Source organism: Anolis sagrei, chromosome 2, assembly GCF_037176765.1.
Source record: "Anolis sagrei isolate rAnoSag1 chromosome 2, rAnoSag1.mat, whole genome shotgun sequence".
Lineage (NCBI taxonomy): Eukaryota > Metazoa > Chordata > Lepidosauria > Squamata > Dactyloidae > Anolis > Anolis sagrei.
The window spans coordinates 269,326,408-269,336,902 of NC_090022.1; positions in this window are offsets into that span (position 1 = coordinate 269,326,408).

The window sequence follows — 10,495 nt, forward strand, 5'->3', positions numbered from 1 at the left end:
CGCAGTGGCCTGTGGAAGTGGCAACTAATCAGAAAGCTGCGACCCACATACCCACCCGCACCACCGCACACATACAAAAACTGACTTTTATTATATATATAGATGTTTTTCTGTGGGTGAGCAGATTGCAACTACAGCATGACATATGTTGTGTATCATAAACTAGAGCTGATGTCTATCCAATGCAGTTTTCTGAATCAGAACCCCAAATAACCAAACCAAATCTGAAGTTGACCAAAAACTGATTGGTAACCCTTTTGGTATTAATGTTGGAGAATGGTCTCTGGTCAAGTGATCCCTGATCAAAAAAAGGTGGAAAACCACTGCTTTCGACTTTAGACTAAGTCTAAAATGACTTGAAGGCACACAACAACAACAGTCCTAATTAACTTGACTCTCTCATCAGTCAAAAGCTTCCCATTGAAATACTGGTAAGTTTATTTTGGTTAAAACTGTTCTTCATTTTGAATACTAGATTGTTCTTTCATGTTTTGGGATGTTTTCTTTTTTTTACACTACGGAGATAATATGAAGCAGAGAATAGATATTATTTATAAAGTTCTGTGAACTTTATAAAACCATTTTATAAAAACTCATCATAAACTGCCTAACAATTTTTATCTCCATTTTCATCATGGGCGACAATGTGCAATACAATTTTTAATATAAAAATGCTTGCAGCAGAAAATAAGAAAGACGTTTAAAATGGAGAAGTCAGCAAAGGATAACTATGCATTTAATTCTCTGTAAAATTATTCATAGGATATGTTGGCACCACTAAAAGTCATTCCATGTTGACTTTTGATGGTATGAGCTACAGAGAAGAGGGTACAAGAAAATAGCAGGGTTGTGTTGCACATAGGTAGGATTTTGAAACATTTGTCCATTTTAATAGAAGAACAGAGTGAGCAAGGGGAAAACTGTGGTTTTTGAAATATTGTAGTTGATTCTCTATGTATCTGATCCCTGGACATACATAAAGGAAAGGAGTAAAAGTGCTTCTCCAGTTTAAGCACATTGATGAGGTCTTTGTGCTTAAAGTGGAGAAGCAATGTGTAAAGAAATTAGTATTGTGAACTGTTAAGGAAAACATCAAGACTTTACATGAAATGTATGAGACATGCTGCATTATCACAGATTGTCTACGCCCTACACCAATGGAGAAATTATACTATTTAGCTGGTATTGTACCACCTGACATCCATCAGGATGTAGCAGCCTGTTGTATGCCAGCCTGTTTAGCCTGTGATTGTGTCTGATGATCAGATTGCTTTGTTTGATGGGAATGACAATGATGTTCATGTTTAAGCTGATTTCCCTGATGGAAATGGGGATGTTGTTCATAAATATGTTCCTGAAGGGAATGGGGAGTCTGTTTCCTGGGCCTGGTTTTGGAGATGTGGGGCCCGAATGCAGTTTAGATGATAGGCCACAGAGGCCTATATTGCTGCAAGATGATTCTCAAGGTCTTTAGCTTGGGAAAGGCTCTGTGCCACAGTTCGCTAGTCAGTTACCTCCAGGTGGAGATTTTAATGAAGAGAGTAGCAGTGAAGCCTTGAACAGGAGAAGTGTTTTTAGCCAGCAAAAACAAACAGGTCAGCAATTATGGTGCTCAGCCAGATTACAGCAGAAGTTAGAAGTGAAACCAAGATTGAGAAAAAAAATCCTTTCCTAGCTGTTTGGGAAATATGGCAGGGATATAACTGCCAAATATGGAATCTAGCTTCAGACGAAGCAATGTTGGATCCATGTTAAGTTCTTCATGCCATGTTCTTGGACTCTTGTCTTTGTTTGATTCATAAATTAAGTGCCTTTGATGTTATTTGCCTTTGAAATCCAGTGTGGAGTCCACAACATGCAAGTGTGGAGGAGGGCAAACCATAGACTACCTATTATAATGCAGTCTGAGCCCTGCAACATGCACAATGGAGGACCTTCTTATAGCAACACCAGAGGCACTCCAAGTGGCCAGTTACTGGTCAAAGGACATTTAGTATAATGCCAAGCTTTTAAATTTTGTGTGTGTTTTTGAATACATTACAACTGTATCTCCGGTTCGCCTCTGATACGATAAATAAATAAATGGGATGCAAAAAGTTAACAAATTCTTAAACATATGTGTTCATTTTATTATAGGCAAAGCATTCTAATCTTTGTAAAAAGAGAAAACTATGTAAAAGAAAGAAAACTAGAAGAATCAACACAAAATTTGTATTCATTTGTGCTCTGAGTTTCCACAGGATCACGGGTTATTAAATGGTTGATATTGCCATTTATCTTTCAAGTCTATTCACAGATTTTCTTCATTAAGATGTCAGCATTCAAGGTGACATTTAGCTCAATCGCTCTTGTACTTTGGTGCAGAAACTTTTGTTTTACCTTCTGTATATTTGAAAAAGAATCTGTGTACTTGAGATGACATCAGTCTCCAAACAAGTGAAAGCAAGTTTGAAGTCCCTGGAATGTGATTCAATTTTCAACTTCACACATGATCAAGTCAATTAGCATGCGATTAATTCTGTTACAACTAGACTAGAACAGATGGTTAAACAATAGGCTCAATTATAGCTCCTCAAACTTGCCTTTAATCGTTTTTTCAATAATACATTTTTAAAAGGCATTATACAGATTAGTAAACTATAATTGCCTTTTAAAAAATCTTCTCTAAAGTCCAACTTGTACCACAGTAAACCAAGCCACCAAATATTTATGGGAAGCTCTCAAGGAGGTCATAATGGCTATAGCCAACCCCTTCAGTTTTCCTGCAACTTCTAGAATGTGAGGCATGCCAGATGGGCAAAAAGTGGCCATTCCCTTCTGTTTACGTCTTTTTGCCATTGATAGCATTATCTCTAAGAACCAGCATGACATAGTTCCTTGAAATGTCGAATCAGGATTCAGTGACATATCCCATTTGAGTTACTGTAATGTACTCCATGTGGGGCTGCCTTCAAAAACCTCAGTCCAGCTCCCTGCCAAGAAGCAGGAAAATCAAATTCAAAGCAAAATTCAAAGCACCCCATGAGAACTTTGGGTCACTATGAGGTCCACAACAAATAATGTTTTGCATTTTCTTTCTAAAAAATTAAACACACCATGATACAGATCACCAAAGTGTTCCAAACTGAAGCCTTTTACTTCAGATAATATTAATCATCTCTCTCATACTATCAAGTCTAAAGAATGTTTTTTTAATTAATGCTCAAGTGCAGGTGTGCTATCAAATGTATGGATCCCTATGTCAATCTTGTATTATCAGAATTATGTGGCAATGAATTCTGTAAGTTGATTAAGGACTATATGAAATAGTACTAATTTTTATTTGTATAAAACCTACCATGAATCAATTTTGAGAGATGTTGTCCATTGACTAAGAATGATACAAACTAGGACTAATTTTTGCTTGTGCAAAACCTACCATAAATCAATTTTGACAGATGATATAAAAATCCTATTTTTTTTTACCATTCATAATATTATAAACCTCCAACATATTTTTCTCCTAAACTAAAAGGCTCCAACTTCTTAAGCGGTTTTTCATAAAATTATTTCTATCGCCCTGATTATTTTAATTGCACTTTCTAAATACTTTTTAGCTGAGATGGCTTTCAAAATGGTTTTATACAAATTCATGGGGATATGCCAATCAATGACTATTAATCAGACTAGCTAAATGGCACTCCTGTATTCCAAAGGCAGTCACTCTGAAAATCACATACTGGAGATGATGAACAAGGAAGAAACTTGAAGCTTTCATACTTGGCATAAAAACTCTCTAAAGTCATAAGGCACCCTCTAATGAACATGAAATGTTGAACAAAAAAAAAAAAGGCTTGGGTCTGATCTAGCATGATTGATTTCCTTTCATCATCATCTTCTAGCCCAGCAACAACATCCAACATTCATCAGGGTTCTTCACCTACAATACCTATGCCCAGAATGAGGTTATGTCAAAGTCCAGTATTATAGGAAATCTAAAGCGACTTATCCTCTGAGCCGTGGTTTTAGATCTGTACCTAGGAGCACCTCACAAAAGGTTACCTCCCTTGTTTCCATGTCTGATAAGGACAGTGTTACCATTTTTAAGAGCTGAGTATTCATGCAGATATCTGCATACCAAGTGTAGCATATCTTTACAAATCAGCATTTAAATTCACTGTATAGTTTCATGCTTTGTTTTTTGTTTTGTTTTTTTGGTCAGGAGCAACTTGAGAAACTGCAAGTTGCTTCTAGTATGAGAGAATTGGCTGTCTGCAAGGACGTTGCCTGGGGAATGCCCGGATGTTTTGATTTTTTACCATCCTTGTGGGAGGCTTCTCTCATGTTCCTGCATGGGGAGCTGACAGAGGGAGCTCATCTGCACTCTCCCTGGATTCAAACCTGCGACCTGTCAATCTTCAGTCCTGCCAGCACAAAGGCTTAAGCCACTGCACCACTGGGGGCTCCACAGTTTCATGTTGTAGAATGGTAGGTGCCCTTTTGAGCTGAGGAAAACAAGAAGAAGAGATGTCTTGTGAAGAAGATAAGAAACTAGTAGTGACCTGATCTCCATTTGGGGTAAAGAGAAGTTCCACTGGCAACTGACTTCAAAACTGAATTGGTATACCCAATAATGATAGCAAATGGGATTGCAGTTTAATGAAGGGTAAATACCTTGTAAAACACATTTGAAACTACCCATAATGCTGTGGGCTTCAGTACTTTGGTTGCTTTGGGTCTCTTCACAACACACACAATGAACTAACTTCAGAGATAAATCTCTTCCTTTCTTAATTGGAAAATTATCTTGAAGTCTCAAGTTGCATCTCAAAGTAAGCAATGGCCTGTTGATAAAGATGGTTATGTATGCATTTCTATTCTGTCCTACGCCTAAGGGTGCATATCTCTATGCACTGGAAACATCTGATATACAAGGAATAAGTTCATTTTTCTTCTAGAGCAGTCTCAGGTCATACTGAATCATGTTGTGGGTAGTTCGTTATTGGTAAATTAATAGAAGTACAGCTGAGGTCCTATATCAAGATGGGGCAAGTAATGGACTATGCAGTTACATGATCTATTTTTTTTTGGAAGGTATAAGAATGTTTCATCTAACCTTTTGTGCTCCATCCAAAGTATCTCCCCAGTTCAGCAACTGTCAATTTGTCCGAGGCAGGGCTGTCACCATAAATATTGCATATCATTATATGTGAAAGGAAAGATTGCAGGGAGATAATTATAACTGTGATGAACTTGGAAAGGGAAGGAAGTGGATGTACATTCACAGATGGAGTGCACCTTCTTATCTCTTCATGTTGAATTGCCTCCCCACCATCATTGGTTGAATTGTATCAGTTGAATTGCCTCCCCACCATCATTGGTCAGCCTTTGAAGAAAAGGCAGACCAAGCACAGAGTGATTGCTTAAAGCTAAGTCAGACCCTACTCATGAAAAGCACCTGCCATCTCTGATATTTGGCCTTGATCTGTTTGACTATCCATTTGTACATCTCCACACTCGGTTTGTTTCATTTATTCAACTGATTGAATGACTTGAGGGCAACATCAAAACTTGATTTGCATGTGTCTATGTATGAAGCAATCCAGGTAGAATATTGAGTTCATCTCAGTCACAATCTTTTGACATACAATCAGTTGACATACTCATCTATAATTGATTAAGAGCTGAGTGATAAAGTTTAGTGTAGGCGAGTAGGAAGCAGCATAAATAACATCTAAGCTACATTACACAGAGTACTTTTCCCCTCCCAATGCCTTTAACATATTTTCCAGGGCCAGACACCTCCCCATATCCATTTGGTGACCAGGGGACAATGGAAGAAGGGACTAGCCAGGCAGGGCTGTGTTTATTTCAGCAGCTGGCTGCAGGAAGACAAGGTCACCCTCCCAGACCTCTAGAAGACCACTTGGAAGTTCATAAAGATGTGTTTTCTTTCTGCAGCCGAAACAAAATCCACCATCTGACTGTTCCCCTGCCATATCTATCTACCATATGACTGTGTGTAGGTGCCACTATGGCACCAAGACAATGGTAAGTTAAGGGTATGGGGGTTAGCCAAAAAGGCAGAGCTGAATTATTCATTCCATATTAATGCCATAAATAGATATTCAGCCAGGAATTGGACTTACAGTTAACTTTTTTTTTGAGGTTCTTTGGGTCTCTTAATAGATGAAAGATGTGATATTAAATAAATAAATCAGAAACAAAAGGCTGACAACAATGTTCTTTGTTTTTTTAAAAAAAGAAACTGGTATGTATTTCAGCACAATGATTGTTTCAAAAAGAGAAAGAGGGACTCATTACCAAGTTGGTATTAACACAGGTCTCAGAGGTGGCGATGTTTTTGGACTCCCTTTTTTCAGCCTCGGCCATCCCATTTAATGATCAGAGGAGCTGTATTCTAACAACTCAGGGACTACAACTTTGCTACCACTTGTTAGGTGCCATCAAGTTGATTCCTACCATAGCCTTTTCTTGGCAAGATTTATTCAAAGGATGTTTGCCATTGTTTATCTTTTAGGCAGAGAGTATGATACTTAAGATCACCCAATGTGTTTCCATGCCTGAGCAGGGATTCAGACCACTACACCACATTGACTCATTTTCCCTCTTTCTTCAACACTCCACCCCCTGGATAACATTACAAGTAATCCTGCTAGGTGAGCTAAGGTAAGAAAAAGTGGCTAGTCTATGGTCTGTGAAACAGAACCTGGAAAGTGACCAGTAAAAATAATGAATGTAATAGTGTAATGAGTCATCCACAATTGACCATATCTGGGTGCTGGAGCATTATCTTACTGTTGCTCAGATAACTTTTCCTGAAATCTTTTCAAATAAGGATGCTACAGAGATCCAAATGAATTATAATGCCTGACAGTGAAGGAGTGCTCCCTCAAGCCAGAAATTGTGACTGAGGTAACTTTGGAAGCTGCCTGGGCTTGAAGGGCAGTACAGGTCTTGAAAAGCTGGACTGCCTTGTGTCTTACTCTGAGGGTGTCCTTGGAGTATGAAGGTGAGTAGGCAGCTGTTTTGGAAAGCCTGCCTGCATTTCTTGCAAAAGGAAACTAGCTTGTGGATTTCTGAGGACAAGCACCTGGCATGATGACTCCCTTTTCTTCCTAAAGACATCTTCCCAACAAAGGGATGGGACAAATGATTTTCCTCCTCACTCTACATCTGGGACAGATTCAACCATCTCATAAGGCATCTACAACACCACATACAGATTGAGTATTCTTTATCCAAAATGTATGAGACCATTTTTTTTGGATTTTGGAATACCTGTACTCGTATATAAGATCATAATGAGATATCTTGGAAGCCTAAAATGAAATTAATTTAAGTTTCATATACAACTTATTACACATAACCTAAACATAATTTTATGCAATATTTTAAATAATTTTGTATATGAAGCTAGCCATCTCATCATACGGGGTGATTTTCGCATCCTAGGACACTTTACCATCTGGAGGACTGATGCAAGGAAGTTTCCTGTGGAAGCCCTCCTCCAACTGGAGGGAAAGTGTCACCAGATGCTTTCCTCACAACACAGAAAGCTTCCCGTGTTATGCTGGCCCCAATGGATGGGGAAAGCATCACTGAAAGAGAGCTGAATGCAGGGTGGTGGATTCACCCCACTGCTCTCTGTTTCCTCCTCAGAAACCCAGCGAAGCAGGATGCTTTGTAAGGGCTTTATGATGAGGTCAAACGTTTGTGTACAAGCAGAAAGCAATGGTGTCACTATTTCAGCCACCCATGTGGACAATTTTGGATTTGAGATGATTTCATATTTCCAAATTCTAGATAAGGGATATTGGGCTGGTGTTTTAAATCCTAGAAACATTGTATAGGAAAAGGCTTGTTTCAACAGGCCAAGTTGGGATTTGAAGAGAAGTTCAAATGTGCATTTTAAATCAATAAAGGCCACAACGTGAAATATTTCAAAAACTGTTGGAGTCTATAAATCCAAGGGAGCCACAGTAATAGCCCTGCAGTTCTTTCTTCAAGAACTCATTAAGGACCATGAGATATCTTCAAAGCCATGGCTTCCAGTTTAAAGACTATTCAAGATGAAAGGCCCTCCTGCCAAACAGAAATGCTCTTAGTGATTAGATTCTCTCCATCACAAAATGTGCTGAAATTATCCTCCTAGCTTCAGTCATGTTCAAAGGTCAACGAATGAAGCTGCTGAACAGCATGGAGCCTGGAGAATCACAGTGAATCACTATTAAGTTTTACATATGTCCAGCATTTTTGCAATTAAACTTTTCTGAACACTTATATCTGTTGTGACAGCTGTCTCTGGAAACCCTAAGTTCCTTGACAAAAAGTCAAAAGGAACTGGGTTACTGTGAGTTTTCCAGGCTTTATGGCCATGTTCCACAAGCAGTTTCTCCTGATGTTTTGCCTGCATCTATAGCAGGCATCTCCAGAGGTTGTGAGGTTTGTTGGAAACTAGGAAAGTGGGATTTATATAATAATAAAAACAACAACAACAACAACACTTCATTTATATTCTGCCCTATCTCCCCAAGGGGGCTCAGGCTGGATCACAGTACACATACACGGCAAACATTCAATGCCATTTCGGATAGACAATACAGAGATAGACAGAACAGAAGGAGGTATGTTGTGTTGATCAACGTCCAGCTTTTTGGCACCTTGGAAAGTTTGTGCTCGAAATCCAGCCACAGGGAGGTGCTGTTATCCTCTATGATGAAGAAGAGTCATCAGGGCTTCCCTCTTCCTTTTGGTCATTTGGCATTTTCTGATCTTTTTCTTTATGGTGTTGTAAAATACCCACCCACCCCCACCCCCCACCCCCAGCTTGTTTTAATGATACCTAATTTCTCTAATTACAGCTCAAGCTGTTTTCAAACAGCTTAGGTAAACAGTAAACTGGGCTTGACAGTCAGCAGCTCATGCCGATCCGGGGCTTTGAATTGGCAACCTTTTGGTTGGTAGATCTTATCATTGCTAGTGATTTAGCAGCTGTGCTAAACCCTTGTGGGAGCACCCTGGACATTCCACAGATATATAAACCCCTGCACTGGCTCCACTGCTCCTTATGAAACAGAAGAAGCCTCCACTGTTTTGGGTGAAGCATCGTAGGACACTTCTCGGTGGTGACCCCCCACCTGTGGAATTTGCTATCCAGTGAAAATAGATTGGTGTCCTCCTTTCTTTCGGAAGAAAGCTGAAGGCGCGTTTGTGGAACCAGGCTTTTGGCTAATGGATATAATGGCACCTGAACAGTGAATTGAACCAGACAGTTGTTATAATGGAAATGCCTTTATGATTGGATAACTAATGTTGTTTTAATGTATTATATTGTATGATTTTATTTTGCTTTTATAATTGTAATTATTGCGGCATCCAGTCACTGCCATTGTTAGCCGCTCTGAGTCCCCCTGCGGGGGTGAGAAGAGCGGGGTAGAAATTCTATAAATAATTAAATAACTACTGGAAAGGGGCATATTCCACTACCTCCTCTCTTACGGCCTAATCAGCTGAATGTACCCATTTTAGCCCAGGTCACCCATGGAGCTGGCTGGCTCCTATCTCATGATGTTGTGCCGACTCCGTGGGTGAAGCAGGGCAGAATCGACGCATGCTGCCAAGCAGGGCAACACTGGAGATCTCCCATGTTACCATACAGTCTATGGGGGGAAGCTGAATGCATGATGCATGCTCATGCTTCCTCCGATGTAACTGGCCTCCCTTGGATCCAAGCGATGTGGGGCTTGGGGCACCAGATCCCCCACACCCCGCGGTGAAGCGGATCACCACCATCAGAGGTACAATGAGTTGGTTATACTCCTACCTCTCTTGATTTAAATGGGTGCAAGCTCCTTTGGTGCTCTGTACTCAATTTGTAGCAACTGAAGCAAGCTGAGAACAATGTGAAGAAATGAGAAGAAGAAAGACACTGGCATTTTAAAAAGCAGCTGAAAATGTGAAATGTCAGAGAATTAATTGAGACAGCACCAAGCTGGAAAAGTTGGAGTATATACACTGCAGCATATATGCCAAAGCACTATATCCCAAAGCCAGCTCCTGGGACCTGGAAGAGACAGTCTACAAGCAGAAGGGAGGAAAAGAGAAGGAAGTTTAAGACAGCATCACACTGAATTTAAACCTTAACTGTAATTAATCATTTCTTAAAAGCAACCTTCAAAACGCTTCAAAAAAAACCAATGCTGGACAAATGAGATTGATCAAAGCTTGTTCGTCTGCTTCAATCTGCAGCACTAATATAACTCTACCATAAAGAGAAAGAGCCCTGGAGATATAAGAACAATGCTAGCTGCCTGCTTTTCTTTCATTGTACCTCTCTCCTTTTGATTTCTTCTCTTTGCCTTTGTGCCCAGCTTTTGAAATGTTATTTCCCGTGCCAATAAATGATAAAGAAAAATCCCAACAAGCCATCAGGCTCTGCATCAAGAAATAAGAGAGGAAATCACAAAGGGATTCTACTTCTCTGCACTCCTCA